The sequence below is a fragment of the Saccopteryx leptura genome, chromosome 1, assembly GCF_036850995.1.
Source record: "Saccopteryx leptura isolate mSacLep1 chromosome 1, mSacLep1_pri_phased_curated, whole genome shotgun sequence".
Taxonomy (NCBI): Eukaryota; Metazoa; Chordata; class Mammalia; order Chiroptera; family Emballonuridae; genus Saccopteryx; species Saccopteryx leptura.
The window spans coordinates 335,177,121-335,200,513 of NC_089503.1; the positions used below are offsets into that span (position 1 = coordinate 335,177,121).

Genomic DNA, 23,393 nt, shown 5'->3' on the forward strand with positions numbered 1-23,393 from the left:
TTTCTGAAATTAAAAAGTTCCCCTTTCTGCTATTCTCTAAAACCTACATACAGCAAAATTTTAATGTCCTGTATTGGTAGAAATAGCTAACAAAAGACATTCAGGTCATGGACTGACCAGGCCAACGGTTGTAAGAAGTTTGCCCAGGTCTTCCTGGCGTCCTTGTTTACCTGAATAAACAGTATTTCCTTGACAGAACTTTCTAGCTCTGACTCTTGATAAGACCTGACATTTTGCTCAATCACTTTTTAATGATATTCTTCTTTTTGTTCTTGGTATGTGAGAAATAAACATTTTAAAAAGGTATGGGAAAGAATTTGCTTTAATTTCTTAGTTCAGTAGAATGGGCTGGTAATGCACACCATAATTCTTGTGGGGACAGAAGCAAAAATGACCTGAATTCTGTTCATCAAGTGTCTCTTCATAAATTTTTAAGACGTTGTAAAAATAAAGGACCTGAAATCCTGTAAAGGAGATAATCTGGGATAAATATTTTGAGTACGTTGTAAGAAAGTCTTACGAATGGCGTGCTCCATGACATCATTATACATTACTGAAATGTAGATGTAAATAAGCATAGATTTTGCAAATTCTCAGTTTGGTGAAAGTGAGTGTATGCTCTTACTCTTCTAAAGTGTCTCCACTTTCAGTTTGAGCTCTTCAGGAAAAACAGAAAAACACACTTGGGATCAAATCTTTTAAGGCAGAAAAAGGAATAGAATCCTTCAGTTAACTTGGTTGTTTGCAGTTGGTGTGTCTTCTGTGGGAGACTGATGTCATGCAGATTGAATGCAGAGGCAAATTTAGGGGCGTGTGTGTTTGTGTGTGTGTGTGTGTGTGTGTGTGTGTGTGTGTGTGTGTGTGTGTATAAAAGCCCCACACCCACCCAGAATGTGAAGTGAGTGTGAAGGGCACCATAACAAACCCTGGATCTGTCAAGAATGTACCTATTTTTAACACACTGGATCAAGTGTCAGCACTCAATCCGAGATGAGGAAGGGGGAAGAGAGCGCGTTCTGCGGATGGTAAACGACCCTCTGGTGTGTTTACAGTACAGCTGTGCATTCTTAATGGCTCTGCCGCTGCCATGTCAGGTAAAGTTTTCTTTGCACGTGATGAATGGCAGAGAATTCTTTAGCAGGGGGAACCAAAGAAGCTGGGAGGAGGAAAGGGGAAGGGAAAAACGGAAAAGAGAGAGAAAAAGCAGCACGCAGCTCCAGAGGGAGACAGTCTGTGCTTTGCAGTTGCTTGTGTGGATAGAAACCAGATGGTAAGCTGGAACACCCGCTTGGCTATCTGAGGAGCCAAACATATGGTTAATGGTCGGGAGAAATAGCTTTCAGAGCCAGGGCTTTGCTGACTGCTTCATATTACAGATTGTTACAGTGTGTCATTACATTGCCAACCTAAGTGCTTAATACCCACTGCGGGTGCTGGGCATACACTTACAAGAAGGACTTTTAGCTCTTTGCTGGCTCTGAGTGCAGAAGTGACATCATAGAGAGGCTTAAAATGTCTGGTGTTGGGAGGTAGGGAAAGGAGTAATTCTGTAGTGGAAACAAGATTTTTTTTTTTTTTTAACAAGCCAAACCTTTACTCCACCAAACTACACTGTTTTTATGAGAACCTTTTTAAATGAGTCGGGCTCTCTCTCTTACACACACACACACACACACACACACTTTGAAACAGAAATCTAACACACGGTCCATGTTGCCCGACTCCAGTGGCCCCTTTTCACCTGGAAGCCACTTCTGGAAGCCACGTCCCTGCACACACAGGCCCTGCATTTGAAGTTGCTGTTTGGGGAGCTTTGGGCAACAGCAGGCCCGTGTTATCTAAGGAACTGCTGAGCCCATTCATCTGCTTTTCACGGCCTGCTTCCTTTTATTTTTAGCCAAATCCGTCAGGCCTGACAGGCGGGTAATTCGAGCCAGAGAAAGGGCAGAGCTCCAGGTCCTTTCCACAAAGCAATTCTTCTCCTCCCTCCTGGGAGGGCTCCAGACTTGGCCTGCTTCAGGCAGATGGATTTGTTGAGTCATGTGAGATCATTTACACAAAAACACAGTGAGGCAGTGGAAATTTAAAAAAAAAAAAGAAAGAAAGAAAGGAAAAAAAGGAGGGTGGGGAAGGGGGAAGAGGAGGGGAAGCGGGGGGAGTGCGCGGCGGCGGAGGCTGCTGGGGAGCACAGGAATTTGCAGCGAGGCAGCTAGACTGAGAGGAATGCCGTAGATTCATTTGTGTATAAGGTAATGTCTAGTTTACACAGCAGGGTGGAGCCAGGCTGGAGAGACGCCTTGAACTACTCGCAGGCCTGTACTCAAAAGAGGAAGGGGGTGTGGGCAAACTCTTTTTTTTTTTTTTTTAAACAACACCCACCAAACAAAGACCACAGTGTTGACAGCCTTGGGTTCCAGTAGCCGTAAACTACCAACGGGATGGTTTATAGAAAATGAGTTTGCTCTGTGATGTAATACAAGTTTGCTTTGTCCTGACTCCAGCATGACTGAGGCAGCGGCAGAGGGAGGAGAGGAAACTTGGAAAAGGGCTCTTGGTTAATGGTTTCCAGAGATGATTTAGCAGGACTTGAGGGAGGAAAGTGGGATATTGTGGAGAATTATTTCGAGGTGTACCATAATTGCGGTAGGTAAAATAAAGTCATTACTAAGGCTTCCTTGTTCAAGAGGAATTGAGCAATGATTTTGAAATGCCAAGGAAGGTATCAGTTTTCCCTACCACAGTATTCATTTTCCTCTAGCTTCTGGGACATTAAAATCAAAGAAAATAAAAAACTGAGTGTTACATGTAGATAAACAGTATTAGCATTTAGTGGGTCAGTCTTGTTTACTGTTTATACCACAAGCCTTTAAAACAGCCCATTAAAAAATTACCTCCTCATTCATGAAGTTCCTTTTTTTTCTTCTCTTTCTTTAAATTAGCTTACATGCATTAACTATGCTTGGATGGGGATTTTTCCCTTTTTCGATAGAATAAAAGAGTGCATAAGAGAATAATGACTGTGTTATCAAAATGTCACATTCTTACACCAGATGTACAGAAAACATGCTATGTAAAAGAAACAGACTAATCAGGGGTACATAAAATTAAATTAAGGAGTATTTCAAAATATGCACCATGATTGTTTTCATTATAGTACATTTCCACAATTCCGCGTTTACTTATGCAAATTTTTTAGCCTCCCTAAAATGTAGGTCAACATCACCGTAGTTCCTCATATTTTGTTGGTATTTTCAAAGTTGAAACATTGAGCCATTTTATTTTCCAGACCTAGATATGCTTAGGCTACACGTACAGTTTTAGTAATTGTGAAACTTAGCTCATAAATTCCTTCTGTCGATACCACTGAGTGGTGATAGGAAGCATTCAAATCACACCTTTACTGGGAGTACACGCAGCACTCACAGTAATGCTGGTGATACTAGTGTCATGTTGAAGCTGCCCCCAACCCCAGTACTTTCCTGGTGGCTCTAATGATCTTACTCTGCGTAGTTAAAAGGCAGCTTTCATTTATTTTACTCAAGGAGAGAGCAGATAAATTTCTGTGGTGGTTAATTGTGCACATTTGACTGCATATCAACATTATTGTAATGTGATTAAGAGTTGTCATTATTTTAAACCTACTCACACCCTTGAGTGTTCCCTCTTACATAGGGGTTTCTCGTATTCAGCACCGTTGACATTTGGGACCAGATAATTAGTAGGGGGGCTGCCCTGTGGAGGGCTGGGTATTTAGCAGCATTCCTGGCCTCTACCTACTAGATACCAGTAGCTCCCTTCCCCAGTCATGACAACCAAAATTGTCCCCAAACAGTGCAGATGTCCCCAGGGGGAAGGGGGGCCAAAGTAGGCCCTGGCACAGAAGTGCTGCTCTGTTTTTATTTTGGTTTGGAGGTTCACTCTCCAGCGTCCTCATGAACTGGGCACTGTTACTTCTGAGATTGAATTAAAGGGTATAAAATAACATTTTTCCTCCTGCCATTTATCTTAAACGTGGGGACTGCAAAGTAGGTCAAGTTTTCCAGGGCTCAATCAAGCAAGGGTATTTGGGGGAAATTTTTTCCCACCAGAAGACCTAGAGTTTTGTTACACAGAATGATCTCTCTTGGAATTCTGGCCTTAGCAGGTGGAACCCTTCAAGGCCGCCTTGCAGCGACTTTCCCAGCGCTGTTGAAGAGGAAATGGCCCCACCGACTGAGCTCGGGGATATTGACATAAGAAAGCTAACGTCTTCGGGGACTAGAGCAGAGAGCCCAGGTCACAAGCTCAGTGGCTGTCTCCAGCCTCTCCACCTCCACCTCAGCCCCAGGAAGGAAGAAAGGCAGTGATGACAGTTCTTTCTTTGGAACAAAACAGACATCCTCTCTATCGGAGTGGCTGTGGTCTCAGAAGCTGGAACTCTCGTTAAACAAGGAATGTAGAGCTCTCCACAGGCTAAGACAGGCATAAATTTCCTCTGTTTGTTTTGAGAGGACTAGTGTCGACTGCTGTAATGAGATCAGAGGCTCCCCCAGGGACAAGGCCTCCAGGTCGGCTGCCGGAGCCGTTTTCCCTGGCCCTTCTCTCGGCTGCTGTTGGAGGACGCGGTGACGGCACAGAGCATGGTGGTGAGGCGATGGCACCCTTGTTTCATTCCTTGCCATCCTTGCCTTGCCAAGGCTACCGAAACGTCAGCATGCAGTTGGCTAATTCTAAATCATGGAAAGGTTAATGTGAGGCAACATCCTTTCCTCCGAACTGAGGACACACTGAATTGAGTGTGGAAAGGGCGGCCTTGTGCCGGGAGGTGGTGTCTCCGTAGGTGACGGCACTACTGAGCGGCGTGGCTCAGTGCCTGGCTACCTTCACCCTCTTCCTCACCCAGCATCGCTGTGCTGTGCGGAGGAGTTAGGGTACAAGTCACAACAATGTAGCATATGCTACAAAGAATGTATTTGGGGCTCTAGCCTGAATTTCAGCTAAATGGTCACATCCAGGAGCCTAAATATGGCCAAATGTAGGAAACCCAAATCTGGACAATTAGGGAACACCAAACGGGACATTTTTGGCAGTATCCTATGTTAAGATAATGCAGCCTGGTCAATTTCTGACCCTCCCCCTCCACTTTTAGGTATGCTGGATAAAACAGAAAATTTTAAGTGCCTATTGAGCCCCAAATCAGGAAAGGGAAATTGCCAGGGGCTAGAAGATGTTAATGCCACCAGCTCATGAGTGATTCAAAGCTGGCACAGTCTGTAGGTTTTAGGGACTGTCGTATTTATACTCATACAGGAACTATTTGCCAAAAGGGGGCAAGAAGAACCCCCCCCCCCCCGAGTCTGTGGGGCTTTGAGTATGTATATTTGGGGCATGAAGGTGGGGGATGGAAAACTAAGGTGAGGTTGTTAGCTGTGGGGTCTGTTGTTCCCCTCTCTGCAAGGTGTGGTAACTTTGGTTATTTTTGACATAGACACTAAACTAGTACAAGAGCACTCAGCCCTAGGGCCCTGTAGAAGCCAACACTAGATCTCTGTGGAGACGTTAACAACCCAGGAGGTGGTACACCCTCCAAAGGAACAAGCCACACTACGGAGAGGCTGGTACTGAAAGGACAGTCGACCCTTGAACAACACACACAGGTTTGAACTGTGCGGGTCCACATACATGTGGATGTTTTCAACAAATACGCACAGTACTGTAAATGTATTTTCTCTTCCTTATGCTTTTCTTAATAACACTTTATTTTTTGTAGCTTACTTTATTGTAGGAATACAGTATATAATGCATATAACATACAAAATACATGTTAAGGGACTATTTATGCTATCAGTAAGGCTTTTGGTCAACAGTAGTCTATAAGTAGTTAAATTTTGGCAGGAGTCAAAGTTACGTGCAGATTTTTTTTACTGTGTAGTGGTTCGGCACCACTAACCCGCCTTATTGTTCCAGGGTCAGCTATACAGAATTGGACCCTTAGGAAAGCAGAGAATCCCTAAGATTACTTTCGACAGGGTCCCATCATGCCAAATGGAGCTTTCTTCTGTGGATTATTGTAAGTTTCTTCCCTGAGGAACAAGGCGTTACATCCACTCTGGCTTTCTAAGCAGTTGAGTTTCAGTTGTAAGTCCTAGCCCCCAATAAGGTGACTATCCCTCGTTACAGCTTGTCCTCAAGGTATTCTTGAGAACCATTTCAGTTCCTTAATTGGAAACATTTTATTGGAGAAATACATAGCTGGTCCCCTTGAGCTTCTTTAAAGAGAGATACCTTCCTAGTGATTTCCCTCATCCTAGCTTCCTTTTCCGTGGGTCATTCTGAAATAACTCACTAACTGGACTTTCAATTGAGTTATTTTAGCTTCTCAGCAAATCACAGGAAATGTGTTTGCCTGGATTGTTCAGTGAACCCCCCAGGGAGAGGGAAGCTGACATTGTTTGAAGGTCTGAGGGATTCTTTCAGCATAAAATCAAAGAAACCCAGGTAAGTCAGGCATGGTTGGTAAACCTTTGTCCTGGACGAATACAATTCAGCCTTCTCAATCCAAAGAGAACAAACGGTTGGAGATTACCTAGAACTCTGGATGGCCACCAAGTACACCCCGTGCAGTGGCATGCACTGTTGGCAAACATTGCTTGAGGATGCTAAAATTAAAGCATGATTCTTTCATTTATTTATTAATAGAGTGATACAATCTCTTATGTTTATTTTTTCTTCTCAGACATGCGAAGAATATCCAAATAGTACCCTGCTGACCTAAAAGTGATGCCATACTTTTCAAGAGAAAACAATCTAAAGTGTTTTAGTCTTAATTTGGACCTGTCCTTTTTTTTTCATTTAGTCTCAAAATATTATGGCCAAATGAGGAGTAGATATTAGATGTTGATGTGAAGACATCATGAGGATAGAATGAGAAAAATGGGCTCAAATGGTGCCAGATTTAAGAAAATTTGTCCTAAACATTTGTCTAAGGTTGCTGTAACGTAATACCACAGATCGGGTGATTTCAACAACAGTTTGGAGGCTGGGTGGTCTATTTTTTTATTTTTTATTTTTTTTAATACATTTTTATTAATGTTAATGGGATGACATTAATAAATCAGGGTACATATATTCAAAGAAAACATGTCTAGGTTATCTTGTCATTAAATTATGTTGCATACCCCTCGCCCATAGTCAGATTGTCCTCCGTCACCCTCTATCTAGTTCTCTGTGCCCCTCCCCCTCCCCCTAACTCTCTCCCTCCCTCCCTCCTATGTCCTCCCTCCCCCCACCCCTGGTAACCACCACATTCTTGTCCATGTCTCTTAGTCTCGTTTTTATGTTCCACCAATGTATGGAATCATGTAGTTCTTGTTTTTTTCTGATTTACTTATTTCACTCTGTATAATGTTATCAAGATCCCACCATTTTGCTGTAAATGATCTGATGTCATCATTTCTTATGGTTGAGTAGTATTCCATAGTGTATATGTGCCACATCTTCTTTATCCAGTCTTCTATTGAAGGGCTTTTTGGTTGTTTCCATGTCTTGGCCACTGTGAACAGTGCTGCAATGAACATGGGGCTACATGTGTCTTTACGTATCAATGTTTCTGAGGTTTTGGGGTATATACCCAGTAGAGGGATTGCTGGGTCATAAGGTAGTTCTATTTTCAGTTTTTTGAGGAACCACCATACTTTCCTCCATAATGGTTGTACTACTTGAGGCTGGGTGGTCTAAGATCAAGGTGCTGGCCAATCTGGTTCCAAGTTAGGGTGATCTAATAGACCGCTACCTTCTTGCTGTATCCACACGGTGGGGGGGGGGGCAAATAGAGAAGGAAAGAGAGCACACAGGCTCTGGTATCTGTTCTTATAATGGCTAATCCTACCACAGAGGGGCCCACTCATGAGCTCATCTAAACCTAATTACTTCCCAAAGGCCCCACCTCCAAATATCATCACATCAGGGATTATGAATTATAAACGCAACATAGGAATTTTGGGGGGACACAAACATTTAGTTTGCAACCCATTATAATTAAATTTTGCATATTTGAGAGTCTACTCTGTCTAAGGCAATGGGATAAAGTGCTGGTTATTTGGTCATGAAACAGACAAGATCTCTTTGGTTGAAATACTTGCAGTCAAGTAGCGTGACTGGGAAGTAAATGCCTGTGTGCATTTACAAGCAGAGTGAGGTTGTGTTGAATGGTGGTGGATGACCAGGAAGAAGGGAAGAACCTTTTTTTGAACACTTTCGAGTACTTTCTTCATATTACTTCATTTAATCTTCAAAACAATCTTAGAAGGTAGGAAGAATTTCCCCCAGTTTTATGGATAAAGAAATAGAGACTGAGAGAGGATTAGTAACTTGCTAAAATCACGTCAAGAGCCAAAGTTGCTATTCAGACTGACTGACATGGCTTTTCAGCCCTGCTGGGTCCACACTGCCCTTTGGGTTGCTGTGCCCAGTGAAGCCACAGCTGTAAGATCCCAGAAGGGCCCAGGAGCAGGTTGGGAGCTCCGCCCTGAAGAATTAAAAAAACAATCCACCAACTGTTAAGGAGGCTGTATAGAAGAAGATGCAAACTGGCCGACCAAATCCAGCCACCACACATTTCCCAAATACTAACTCAAATTGCCAGCATTTAAAAGGCAACGATTTTACATACTCTCTCCATTTTATAGCTTTCTTGAATATCAGAAGCTCTGATATTCCTACTTTCCTGGAGCTACTGTTGAGTGGCCAGCTCTCTAGGCCCCTCCATTCCTGATCTTCTCCAGCCTGGCCACTCACTCGTCTTCTTTTTTGACCACTGTAGGCATCTGAATTTGTGTCCCCTGGTTTAGATAGTCACCCAGGCAAGAGAAGCAGGCTGATCCAGGGAAACTCTTGGCAGCTCTTCTGTATTGTGTCTTTAGTTAAGATATTCTCAAATCACTGGGAGACCGATAGTGACCTTTTTTAGAGGGATAGCCCTGAAGCTAAATGTTAGATACCCCGACTTATGGTTTGAACAAATAAGGGAAACCCCCAGTATGTGAGCCAGAAGTAGTGACATGAGAGCAATGGACTCTCGGCTGCTTGGCACTGTTGCCCCTTCACTGGTCTCTATTCCTCCCCATCTGGCTCTCGGCACACATTGTGTGTGTGTGTGTGTATGTGTGTGTGTGTGTGTGTCCCTGCAGTTCGTCTCTTTATAATTTACAGTCCTCTCATTTCCTCTTCATTGTCACTTCCTGTTGAACCATAATTCATATTGCTAGTTAAAATTTCAGCATCTTAATTTTCAAGTTACCTAAGCTATACTTGGGACAGAAGGCTGTTGATGCTGCTTAATGAGAAGATGCTCTCATCTTTCTGGCTTGGGCTGTATGTTTTCCATGCCGTGCTGTGTGAAGGCAGGGCACGGGGAGCAGGGCAGAACAGCAAGCATCGTTCAGTCTCTCGGGGCAGAACCATGTTACGTCTTGTTTGCTGCCTCGCTGTGGGGGTGGGGGGAACACGGAGGTCCCGAAGGACCAGAGCCATTGTCTGCTGTAACTTTGAGGATGGAGAAAGACCTGCAGGGAGCCCCTCAAGCAGCTCTGTTCTGGTCCCTCTGGCTCTTCTCCAAGAAGGAAGGAAGGAGCCATCACTTGGGAGGGGTTGTGTGCATGTGGGGCGGGGGACAGGAGTCTCATTGTTGCTTTACCTTTGCATCCTTTGGTAAGGAGCACTGTGCCCCTTATTGTGGAAGGGAGGGGGTTGGCCTGTCAGTAATTAAATAGTCTTATGCAGTCTTGCACAAGGATTCCAGATGAAGGTTTTCAGGACTTAACTTCAGAAACACATGAATTAGTCCAATCCATAAAAACAGGGTGGAGGCTATTAGGGTTATTTCTCTCATTTGTTCATCTGATTTCCTAAGCTCCTAAATCCTTGATTTAGAGAATTTCCTCTACACTCTTGTCATCTTGCCTTCTGTCCCTTTCTCTCCAAAGCCTTTTTGTCTTTTTTGTCTCTTTATAACTGTTGCTTCCCCACAAGTTCCTGGGTCCTCACGCTCGGGCCCTTTCCTTAGGCTGCTAGATTTGGTGTCAGGGAGGGGAGTGACAAGAGGCCATTCCACAGACTGGCCTCAGGGTGCATTATGTCTGAAAGCCAGCAAGATCTTTGACACTTTGAGGAGTGACCTGCTTGCTCCTGTTGGCCTGTCTCTCCTAGGACTGCCTCTAAGCTACCAAGCTTTAAACCAGGGGTCCCCAAACTTTTTATACAGGGGGCCAGTTTACTGTCCCTCAGACCATTGGAGGGCCGGACTATAAAAAAAATTATGAACAAATCCTTATGCACACTGCACATATCTTATTTTAAAGTAAAAAAATAAAATGGGGACAAATACAATATTTAAAATAAAGAACAAGTAAATTTAAATCAACAAACTGACCAGTATTTCAATGGGAACTATGGGCCTGCTTTTGGCTAATGAGATGGTCAATGTCCGGTTCCATATCTGTCACTGCTAGCCCTAACAAGTGATATGACGTGCTTTCGGAGCCATGATGCGTGCGTCCTGTGTCACCAGAAGTAGTACTGTACGTGAGCGACTCAGTGCTTTGCGGCGCCGCCACATACAGTACTCCAGGAGCACAGGATGAGGATGCTCCTCTCACTGACCACCAATGAAAGAGGTGCCCCTTCCGGAAGTGCGGAGGGGGCCGGATAAATGGCCTCAGGGGGCCGCATGCGGCCCGCGGGCCGTAGTTTGGGGACCCCTGCTTTAAACTGTATTAACAACAGGTCTTGGAGAAGGGTGTAGCAGACTTGGAATCAGGGAAAAAAATCCTACCTCATTATATTTCAGTCTATATTAGCAGTAAGTATTAGTTGCATTTTCAAGGGCCAAGAAATAACACAACCCACACAAATAACGCAGCTCTTTGACAGCTTTAAGTTTCTCTTTAGAGTTAGGAGAATCAAATTGGCTTATGCCTCTGTTCCGCATTAGCAGTGATCCAGGTAAAATAGGCTCTTCTCCGTGGGAGGTGGAGGCTGATGGTATAAATAGTGGTGAAACAAGTAGGCCCAGTCTCAACTCTACTCCAGCTCCCACTTGCTGACAGCTGGTCTACGCAAGTGTACAATACAGAGAAGCCGTAGGATGTGGCGTCGTCACCAGGAGCCTGAGTCAGTCCCTTCCAATAGTGAGGACCTGGGTTGCGGAGCAGCACTTGGCCGTGTCACTAAACTGCTTTTAGGTATCTGTTTACTTCTCTGCCCTTTAGTTTTCTCCTTTGTTTTGTACTCTTTTCCTTTTCATTGTCTTGTTCGCCTCTTCTTACACTTACCCCGTCTCCACCTTCCTGCTTACCCACACTTTTACCCACCTGGAAAGATGAAGTACATTTCACTAACCTTTTAGAAGCCTAAGGTTGACCACAAGCTTCGTTGCCCATTGGACCAACTCTATTAGGATCAAGTGAGTGTAAGTCACGTTAGCTTATGGAGTTGACTTTCTCCAGGCACCCTCTGAAGGTATCTGTTCTTTGTTTAGTATCAGAAATATTCAACTTCATACATGATTAAAAAGAAACATTGAAAAAAAACAGAATAATAATTTTTAAAAAATCTTCCTTAATTCCACCATGGAAACTCAAATACCTTTTTCTTTATTGCTTTATTTTGAAGATACAGTCTTTTTTTTTTTTTTAAGCAATGGATTTCTCTAAGCTTCTTTGTAAACGGAGTTGGCTACGGAACAACCAGGTTCTCTCTATTTGAGAGGAGATTGCCAGTACTTGGTAAAGCAAGACCAGTCTTTTTGCTTGTTGTCCACAGGCCAACTGACCCAATTTCTAAAACTGTGATCTGTTCACTGAAGTGTTTATGCTAATGGTGGTCTTTGAGTGTGTGTGTGTGTGTGTGTGTGTGTGTGTGTGTGTGTGTGTGTTTTATTGGGGGAGGTTTCTTACTTACCATCTCTGTACATATTTTTATTCTATAGTATCTTGAAATGAAGTCATTTCCAGCCCAGGGCCTATTCTAGCATGACTGTCTGCATCTAGTTTCCTAATTCAGAAAACTGACTCTCAGACTGTTAAGTACTAAATGAGAGAATTACTATTAAGTGCATTATACAATTTGAACACCAAACAGCTGTAAGATATTCTTTATGTTCTTTAAAAGATTTATAATCCTGGACATGACAAGATTTTCCTTAAAAAAAAAAAAAAAGGCAAAAAAAAACAAAGTCTTCTGCAGTTGATAATCATCATTGTTTTTAAAATCATACATTGAGTCTATATCACCTTAGGCTCTGTGAGAGCAGAAAAAAAAACAATATTTGTTCAGAACTTTGTATGTGACCTCATATTTCCCTCAGTATTAGTCTGAGTTTTTTTCATCTTGACTTTGGCATAGAACCAACATGTATGCAAATGGCTTAAAAACATGTGGGGTGGAATGGAGGAGCACAGAGAAGGATCCATAATTAGTTTAATGCAAACTATATACCCATGTTGTCAGAGAATGGGGATTGTGGCATCTTTGGAGCTGGGTGGAATTTCCTTGGGGAGATTATGTTCGAGAAATCCTTGTCTGTTTATTATCATCTTCTTGTGCCACCTTTCCTGTGTTGATACCAGTGTGTACAATGGAATGGAATTCTGACATCAGGCATCTCTGCAAGGCATTTGGACAAACTTCCCAGTTAAGTACTAGGCCATAGCTTTTAAGTGGATCAAATACATATATTTAAAAGGAAATCACCTGTCCTGAGAGTTCTACTTTGAAATGCAGAAGAAATTCATTAGCATCTGCTTCTGGAAGTTCAAGAGTAAAGGTATATTTTTTTCTTTGTCAGTTTAAGATTGGTTAGGATTAGATACTGAATTTTCTTGACTTTGAAGCAATGGCATCATGTATATAAGGGGTGTTGGGATGTATTTAGGCTATAACAGTGGAATTCCAGGGTCTGTTGCATGTTGTTCATCTTTGGTAAGAATGTTATTGCTATGACTGAATAGAGTATTTTCTTTGGAATCTATGTGTCTCAAATAGCCAGGGAGTGATCTGCAATTTCCTGTCCCTGTCTTCTTATTTATAAAAGGAATTTAATAATATTATGTTCACAAAATGGTAATGTGTGGATTAAAAGTTTATCTTTTGAAAACATAAACTACAAAATTATTTTCTTAATGGTAAAAGATATTAGTATGGGGAATACAGCCTTTGAACCCTCTGTGTCCTTGACTCAGCACATGTGCCTGGACCATGTTCTCCAACAGAGAAAGGCTGATTGCTAAGAACTAAAGGTGATTATGGTGGGCTAGAGTAGGATTATGAGTCTTTATTCCTTTTCCAACATTTTCTATATTGTTATTACCATATTTCCCCATGTATAAGACACACCTTAATTTTAGAACCCGAAATTTGAAAAAAAATGTATTATATAAAGTTACTGAACTCAAGTTTTATTCATCATAAAATGCATACAACTCTTCATCACTGTCAAAACTCCCATCCATTAGCTTGTCCTCAGCTGTGTCTCATGATTAATCACTGTCTTCAACAATGAGCACAAAAACAAGTGTGAAAAAATGAGAAATGCAAGTAAAAAAATCTCCAACCACTGTATAGGACACCCAGGTTTTAGACCCCAAATTTTTCAGAAAGAAAGTGTGTCTTATACATGGGAAAATACAGTCTGTTATAATTAAAAATAATACATTTTTTAAAAAGCACTGTAGTTTCATTTAAATCTAATTCCAATCTTGATAGAAAGGATCAGATAGATGAGTGCTTCCTAGATGCCATCTGAAAAACTAACACAGAAATAAGGTCATTATAAGGAAGCTTACAGTGTTTTATTTTCCTCTCAAATCTACCCATATATATCTTTCTAAGGAAATGGCTGCAAGTGTACTTAGTAGTCAAAGGTATTTTCTTTCTATTTTTCCTAATATTTGACAAATTAAGAACCTTGGAACCATACAGTAATATTTTACTCTAAAATTCAATTCAATTAAAATAAACCCCTACCCAGTGAACAAACAGCCTGGATAAAACATGGACCCTTACTCCACTGGAGGGGGAGTTGGGTCTCCTGGTTCAGTTGGCCCTTGGAAAACTGACCCCCTGAATTCCCTTATGGGGTACCGCCTCTCAAGGAGCTCTGTGGAAGGCACTATCTCCTAATCCTGGAAGTGATATAGTCAGGCTCCATCAGATGCCTCTCAGGCTCCATCATAAGCTGAAAGCAATGCCTCGTGCCAGCAGGGAAGGCATTGAGGTTTGGCACACCATGGGTGCTGCTCACATGCTCTACACTTTCCCTTTCTAAGGAAGTCATAGTCTGAACTAGAAACTCTTAAATTATTGAGCTCTCTGGATTAGGGACCACTATATCCTCAGTGCACAGCACCTAATAAGAACTCAAAAAATAATTAATTGAGTAAATAAGTGTTCTTGTTCCTGTGTATCTGCAGTCACTCTGAGCATATGATATGCAGCTTTTCGTTGGCCACTGGCATGCCCAGTATCTGGGGCCTCACGACTCTTGATTTGACTCTCCAGACCTGAACCAATATGGCAGCCACTAACCACATGTGGCTGTTAACCTTCACATTTAATTAAAATTACAGAAAACCAAAAATTCAGTTCTCAGTTGCACTACCCACATTTCAGGTGCTCAGTAGCTACCTGTGGCTGGTGGTTACCACCCTGGACAGTGTACACAGGGAGCACTGTCATCATGGCAGAAGGGTTCATTGGACACAGGACTGCGCCATGGCTTTCTGAGCACCAGCTTATGGGGTTCCTTTTTGTCTGTGTTCGCAGTGCAGCTGCCTGCTTCAGGACGTGAGGTCTACAGGAACAAGGAAAATCTTTACGAACAGCCTTGCATTGTGACATGTCTGATCCCTCGCTTCAGTCCCGGCAGCGTGAGCAAGGTAAGAGATGCTTTGAGGAATCAGCACTTACGTCTTCTTGATGGTAGCATGATGTTTTGGGGTACATAGTGTCTTTCTATGTTGGAAGGAGATTGCTTCTCCTGCCCAAAGTATTCCAGAGGTTGGAGAGTTGTGTGACTCGAGGAAGTAATGTTTACGGTAAGGGTCACAGGAGATGGTGGCTGCTCTGTGGTGGTATAGTCCTCTGGAGGGGTCACTTGTGTTTTGTCCGAGAGCCAAAATATTGGTTACTGTATAGCTGTCTTGATATGAATATTGGAAGATTACGGCTCCAGAAACAGACTACCTGGGTTTACCTGTCAGCTCTTTCCGATGCTAGCTTCAGTAACCTTGAGCAAGTGTCTTAACCTCTCTGTGCCTCAGTTTTCCCCTCTGTAACATGTCAACGATGATGGTATCTAGTTCATTGTCGTGAGGACAAAATGAATTAATATGTGCACCACTGCTTAATCTGTGTGCCTGTCTACCTTATAAGCATTTGACGAATATTTGCTGCTGTTGTTTTTGACATTATGGATACTGTTACGCCTCGGTCCTTGTTGCTAGAGAGCCTTCGGTTCATCCGCAGTGTTTCCATGTATCCCCTGATTGGTTCAGGAAGCAGCGAGAACCAGACAGACACTCTGGAGATGAGTGAAGAATGAGGCTTTCAGCAAGTGACAGACCATTTGGGGGCAGTGTGGCTAGTGTTCTAATGAAAACTTGTACCAGAAGCTCTGGAAGCTCAGAAGATGCCTCTGACTGTTGGGGATCTGGAAAGGATAGTACAGAGGAGGTGACATTTTGGGTTGGATCCTGGAAGATAAATGTTCATTTCTTGGGCTTAGAAGTACGGCAGTGCATTCCAGGTGAACGAAACAGCTAATGTTTACGGACAGAAGCATATGAGAAAGTCTGGCATGTGTAGAGAACAACAAAGAGTTTGCGACAGCTAGGGCAGAACTTCCCAACCGTGACACTGCGACGTTCGGACCAGGTAATCCTTTGCATCTGAGAGGCTGTGTTCTGCGTTGGAGTGCATTTCGTAGCATCCCCTTACCTCACTTCAGTTGTGATAGCCTAAAGTGTGCCCCTTGGGGGGACAGAAGCAGTTCTGGTTGAGGTGGGAAATGGCAGATATGAGCCGGAGAAGGAGGAAACGGTCCCATTCTGAGAGCCACTTGAAGGATTTAAAACAGGGAGAGACATTTCTGGAGGCCTGCAAGAAGAGTTCAGTTATCACTTGATCTCTGGGTTGTGACGGAGGTGGACAGTGCTTTTACATGATTTGGTCTTATTTAAAAGGTGTTCAAGAATCCCTCAGCATTTAGAAAGCCCATCTTCCTTATTGAGATTCTTTTACCAAGCACCCATTTCCAGTGGGAGTTTTTCTCATAGCCATTTTGGCCTGTGCAGAGGTGCTGCTTTACCCCATCTGAGGAGATGAGGGGAAAAGAAGCAATTATTGTTTGAGAGGTTTTCATTTAGCTGAGCCAAACCAAAGAGAAGGAAACCTTGTCCTGATACCCCACCCCCCACCCCCTCACCAGGATAATACTTGCCTCGAAACAGTCTTTGAGAAGTAAGCTTTTGGAATACTGGAAGTTTATGATTGGAGGGTGAGGAGAGGAGGAGATCTATCGTGGTCTTTGCAAACCCTGACATCTATTAGAGTTCGGTGTACCGAAAAGCTGAGACAACTCTTGGGAAATTTCTGGTTGGCAAGCACAATTTGCTATGACAGCCCTGCTCTAAGTTTCTCCGGGGCAACTCAAGACCTGATGTAATGGTTTGGCTCCTGACGCACAGCTGGGAACCAGACTCCTTAGAAATTGCAAGTGTCTCAGTAGGTGTGTCTGTGGCTTAGGAAGTTATGTTCTGCCTGAGTGGCCCAGCAAGCATGTTATTTTATATTACAGTATTTTAATATAATGTAGTAATTAAGCATGATGTGTAACCGTAATAGGTCAGCGTTTTTCCTTATGGTCTTCTTGGCATAGAACAAAGCATAAGTCACCCTCCGGGGAGGAAACAGATCTTCCTGGCATGAATAAAATTCGGGAATCATCTCATCAATTAGGATGTGTAAGTTAGAATGTTGGGAATATTTTCCTGGGTGTGATTGATTTTCTAAGATTTGTTCCTAGAAAGTTGGAGACATTTGTTCAGTTTCCACTTCCTGATACCAATTAAAGTATCCCATCAGCTAGCTGGGGGTTGGCCAGTCGGAAACGGCAGCTCTAGAAAACACAGGAATATCCCCCCTGGCACAAGGGATTGGCGGTTTGACTGATTTAATGGGGCCAACCTAATAGTCAGTGGACTGCTGCCCACCAGGCAGGGCCTTTATCGCTTAAACTTCTATCTTTGTCAGGGTCTGAGGACACACCAAAACGGGGTGCAGTCCTGGCCCTCAGACTCCTGGCATGCTGGTGCATGAAGTGAATGCTGGCAGAAGGCAGAAACGGAGGGTATTCCCTTGGCTCCATGCTTCTCCTGAATCCCGTGTCATTGCTTACGGCTGGCGTACACGAAACATGTCCGTTTGATTTCTAATGCACAAGGTTTATAGAGTAGATACCCTTAGTTTATTCACCTTTTTAATATTGTAAACAGACTTCAGTGGTACATTCTGGGCTTTATGTTCTAGCCTTGCATGTTAAAAAAAATTGTGGTGCACCGATTTTCCCAGGATACTCATTCTTCCTGGCCCTATGCAGACTTGAAGACCATCGCTCCAACTTTTGTACTCTCCTTAGATCTTTTTTCAGGAGCTGACTTTCTAATCTTTATATTGACTGAAAACTGTATCATTAGAATGTAGTTTTAAATTTTGTCAAAAGTCTTCATCTAGCCCTGGCCGGTTGGCTCAGCGGTAGAGCGTCGGCCTAGCGTGCGGAGGACCCGGGTTCGATTCCCGGCCAGGGCACACAGGAGAAGCCCCCATTTGCTTCTCCACCCCTCCGCCGCGCTTTCCTCTCTGTCTCTCTCTTCCCCTCCCGCAGCCAAGGCTCCATTGGAGCAAAGATGGCCCGGGCGCTGGGGATGGCTCTGTGGCCTCTGCCTCAGGCGCTAGAGTGGCTCTGGTCGCAACATGGCGACGCCCAGGATGGGCAGAGCATCGCCCCCTGGTGGGCAGAGCATCGCCCCTGGTGGGCGTGCCGGGTGGATCCCGGTCGGGCGCATGCGGGAGTCTGTCTGACTGTCTCTCCCTGTTTCCAGCTTCAGAAAAATGAAAGAAAAAAAAATAATAATAATAATAATAAAAAAAAAAAGAAAAAAAAGTCTTCATCTTCCTACTCTAATTGTTGTTTCCTTGTTAATATATATAAATATATTACATTGTGTGTGTGTATATATTACACATTTTTGTTACTAAGAAGGATTGTTTTAGGTTCATTTGTGTTATCTCCATGCTATTATGCTATAAAGAGAGGATTTTAGTGTGTCACTTGAGAAATATAGCCCGATGGGAAGCAGGTTGGCCAGAATGGGATTTTGTAGAGGCAGATTGGACAGGATGATGTATATTTATTGCATACCACTGTGTAAGGAACTAACAGAACCAGCTAACAGGAACAGTATTCTTCTCTTGAAAAATCTCTCTTTCTAACAACACCCTTGGTTGGAGTAGGATCCTAAACTCTGTCCCTCATGGTCATCGTTTTCACGAAGGCATATGAGATGCCGTTCTCTGTCTTGAATTTATGAGGACATATCATCTGATTGAAAAATAATTGATTATTCTGTTATTATATAAAACGCTTTTTTCTTCATCTCCCCACAGTGAAAATGAATCTTCTTGAAAAATGTTTCTTTCTTGTTATATTCAAATAAAGCCAGATCTGATTGTTATTGCTTTGGACAAATGCCAAAGCATCAAATGGAATAGAGTAGTGTCTCTGATTTCTCTTGCTGTGTGATTGCCACTGTTTTGCTTAATATCTGCCTCACAGAAAATTTTTTTCTCTGAATAGTTTCCAGTCTTCAGCACCAAGTCTTACTGTGGCAGGTCTGAGGCACTTTCACCTTTGCACTCAGGTCAATATCTCTACAGTCAACTAAAAAGTAAAACTGAAATTTCCTTACTGCCTTCATTTAGAAGTTTTGTTTTTATTTTTACTTTGCACTTCCTTAATGCAAAGCAGTGAAGCCTAGAACTCATTACCCCTGACTCTGCTACCCAACATGTAGCATACACATAACTCTACCTGATTAAAAATCAACTCCTCCAACATGTATTTAGCAAGTGCATTCTCTGTAGCAGGCACTGTGTTTGTAATATGCTGGTGAACAAAACAAAGGTCTTTGCTTTCTGAAGCTCTGTTCCGGCCAAGGTGAGACAAGTCATCACATCCCAGAGGTTTAATATGTAAATATAAACCTGATGTTACCATTTTTTCCATTTTAAACTTCTTCACTGAAAGAGCAAGTTAACAAAGCTACTGGATACAATGTAAGGAATTGGTGAAGAAGAAATGTATAAGATTTCTCTCTTCCTCTTTCTGAGATATTCTTGGTAGTTTCAACAAATGACCAGTTTACATTTGCTGAGCCTCCACTGTTGTTTTTCTAAAGGCTATGGCCAAGTCCCCCTTGTGGCAGACATTGAAGATTTATCACACTTTGAAAACCAGTGACATAGAAGAAAAGACAAATAAATATTAAACTACTGAGCAGATTTATTAAGAGTTTTTACAATTAATAAGGTAAAGATCATTATTCTAACCAAAATTGGGTGAAGAACAGAAAGATAAAACCAATAAAGGAAGAAATATTATTAGTGAACATATAAGAAAATGTTCAACCTTGACAGTGATCACATAGATGCCAAATAAAATGGTGAGATGGCTTTCCTAACTACACCATCGATGGGGAATTGTAAAATTTACTCAGTGAAAGTAGGAATGGGAATATCTTTCCTACACAGTGAAAGAATATATTTCACCTTTTGACTCAGAAATTGCATTTCTGCAACAGTTACTCAAATGAAATTTCAATGACTGTATATAAAAATTTAGCTGAGCCAGTCTTCCCATATTGTCATAATAGTAATTTTTAAAAGGTAGTGAACATGCCCTGGCCGGTTGGCTCGGTGGTAGAGCGTCGGCCTGGCGTGCGGAAGTCCCGGGTTCGATTCCTGGCCAGGGCACACAGGAGAGGCACCCATCTGCTTCTCCACCCCTCCCCCTCTCCTTCCTCTCTGTCTCTCTCTTCCCCTCCCGCAGCCGAGGCTCCATTGGAGCAAAAGATAGCTCCTTGGCCTCTGCCCTAGGCGCTAGAGTGGCTCTGGTCGCGACAGAGCGACGCCCCGGATGGGCAGAGCATTGCCCCCTGGTGGGCATGCCGGGTGGATCCCGGTCGGGCGCATGCGGGAGTCTGTCTAACTGCCTCCCCGTTTCCAGCTTCAGAAAAAATACAGAAAAAAAAGGTAGTGAACATGAAACAGCCACACATAAAATATCAAGGAAGGATGGAGGGGTATTTAATGACACAAAAAGATGTTCTAAGTATATTGTGAAATGGCAAGTTACATAACTATGTGTACAGTTTGATCATTTCACTTTTTAAGGTATACATCTACGCACAGAAAAAAGTGCAGATATACATCAAAATATTAAGAGCATGATAATGGTTTTTTGCTTGTGTGTTTAAATTTTCTTTAGCAATGTGCATTTTTTCACACTAAAAATTCTATTTTAAAATAAAAGATTTCAATTATCTTTAAGGTAAGAGCTTCACTGTATTTTTTTAAATATACGTGATAACAAGACTAAGAGGCTGTTGCCCAGAATGTTGGCAGTGGGTTTTCTCAGAAGGTAAGTACACAGGGTGCATTTATTTCTTTTTTAAGAAGATTTTTTTTTTGCCTGACCAGGCAGTGGCGCAGTGGATAGAGCTTCAGACTGGATGCAGAGGACCCAGGTTTGAGACCCCAAGGTTGCCAGCTTGAGCGCAGGCTCATCTGGTTTGAGCAGAGCTTACCAGCTTGGACCCAAGGTCACTGGCTTGAGCAAGGGGTTACTCGGTCTGCTGTAGCCCCACGGTCAAGGCACATATGAGAAAGCAATCAATGAACAACTAAGGTGTCACAACAAAAAACTGATGATTGATGCTTCTCATCTCTCTCTGTTCCTGTCTGTCTGTCCCTATCTATCCTTCTCTCTTACTCTCTCTCTGTCTCTGTTAAAAAAAAAAAAAAAAAAAAAGATTTTTTATGTTTTCAGCTCTCCTACAATAAGTATTTGTGTATATGATTAGCAACCGGGGCAAAAAAGGCATTTTAGCTATATATATTTTACATCTTTGGTGCCACTGGATGAAAATATTTACTGGGCAGATAGAGAAAAAAGACAGGCTTTTGTTTCGAACAGAGACGTAGACTCAGGAGTTCATTTATTTAACATATTACCAGAAAGGAACGTGTTAAGGTACTAATGATTTGGGGGCCGGAGAAGGTAGGGAGATGCTCTAGAAAAAAAATATAGTCCTTTATTCATTGGCTCAAAGAATTTTAAGTGGACATTATATCCTCCTTCTGTGTGTCATTTCTTCTTGCAGCTGTTTAAAGACATTGTTGATATTTGCAAGTTTAAACCAGTGGTTCTCAAACTGTGATTTGGGAATGCCTGGTGGAGGTGGGGAGTCCATTCACTGGCCACCCGTAAGGTCAAAACTATTTTCCTGTTAATACCAAGACATTATTTGCCTTTTCCACCCTCTCAAGTATAGGTAAATACAGTTTTTCAGGAGGCAACATTACATGCAATGACTTTACCTCTGTGACAGATGTTGAGATATGTGTGTGCATTCCACAGTTTCTCCATTTTAGTTTTTAAAGTGGTAAACATTGATAGAAATAACTGATATAAACAGAAGCTCTTTAGAATCTGTGATCATTTTTAAGTCTGCCTGGATTCAGGAGTCTGAGAATCACCGAGCGAGGGCATGCCCGCGCCCTCTCTCTTTGGCAGTCCTTCGTGTAAGAAGCTGAGCCCTGAGCCCCGGCACGAGTGCCCTGCAGGATAGCACATCTATTCTCACCTTCTATATCTTTAAGGAAAAACTAGCCTTAGTCCTTATTTTTAAAAACTTCATTTTTTATAGTTTGTGAGGATGTGGCACATTTCTGGCCAGTGTAGCACCAGTGTCACATGTGAATCGAATTCTGCTGACTGTGGGGTAGCTGGAAATGGCAAAGTTAGACCTACGGTCTCTGACGTAGATGTCACCCTGGGAAACTCGCTGACATTTTAGGGGAAAAAAGAAGGATTGTCATTCCCTCTGAGAGGTATGGGAATGTGGATTGATAAGAAAACTAACCATATAGACCAGTAAGTAGATGGCCAATTGGCATAAAGTAGGGAGAAGACAAATTTAAAAGAACTGAATATAAATATGTGTGCTCATTGGTCTTTAGAATGTGTACCTGTGTATAACTTGTGTATAAATTGTGTAGGATTGTGTTTATGTGTGTGTGTGTGTATAATATATATAAAATATATACAGAAAACATATACCTGCTAGTTGAGAATTGCTTTCTAAGTTATGTAGAATTATCTCTTTATACAGTTATTTCTACAATCAAAGCAACATCAGCGCTTCTATTTCAGTCCATGGCAACTCCTTTTTTCTGCTCAACCAGAAACACATTTTTGTGGGTCTCTTGCATACACACTAACCCCTGAATCTCAGAGCAGTACAGGATGGAACATTCTCTGAGAAGCAGTCTTCAGGGTCCAGGTTGTAAGTTGAAAACTTGAATCTTTCTGTGCAGATAATTTGAGTATCAGATGAATAATTGTGCTGGAGCGCCCGGAAGTCAGCTCTGGCCCGAGACCCTGTGCACCCCTGCAGTATTCACGGGGACATGGCAAGGCCTTGACTTGAGGGTGAAGATGTCAGTGGCCTGACTTAACACCTTCTGATCATGTCAAAAACGATGCAGGAGAATCTGAACTGGTAGGAGGTAAATTAGGCTGCATTGTAGAAAGGCTGAACTTTCAGTTTAAGACCAAAATGGCCCCAGAGCAGCAGAAGGGGTATGTTTTGACGTGACTGTAATGTAATTTCATATCTGAAAGGTGGTCGCAGCTATTGACCATAAAACAGGTTTCACTTGGAGGAAAGAGGGTCTTCGGTCCCACTTAGTTCTTTTCAGTGACACTTTACACACTATTTGAGTGTTGGTTTAGAAATCTTGTTCATCCGTATATCTTGAGAGTTTAAAGAGGAGTGCCTGGGATTTTCTTGATTGAAACGAGTTTTGCTTTTTTTTTCATTTTTTTTTTTTCAAATCGACAAACATCTCCTGCCAGCCTTCATGTGGCGCCTTAATTGAATGTTGACTGAGCTGGCGGGCTCTCATTCTGCGTCACTGTATTGAACTAAGCCCACACAGCCCCGCAGCATAATTAGACAAACCCTTTAGACACGATGTGTGCTGAGACCTCTTTCTTTGATGCTACTTCTGGCTGGGAC

General features: G+C 42.5%; 1 protein-coding gene across 3 annotated transcripts in view; it reads left to right on the plus strand.

Moving 5' to 3' along the window:
• Nucleotides 1-23,393, plus strand: part of BACH2 (BTB domain and CNC homolog 2) — a 351,908-nt gene that overhangs the window by 71,744 nt on the left and 256,771 nt on the right. For 2 of the 3 annotated variants that reach the window (XM_066358877.1, XM_066358878.1), the window contains exon 2: nucleotides 14,800-14,912. The gene's annotated coding sequence lies outside the window, so the exon portion shown is untranslated. The remainder of the gene's footprint in view (nucleotides 1-14,799; nucleotides 14,913-23,393) is intronic. The other variant, XM_066358879.1, reaches the window with a different exon arrangement.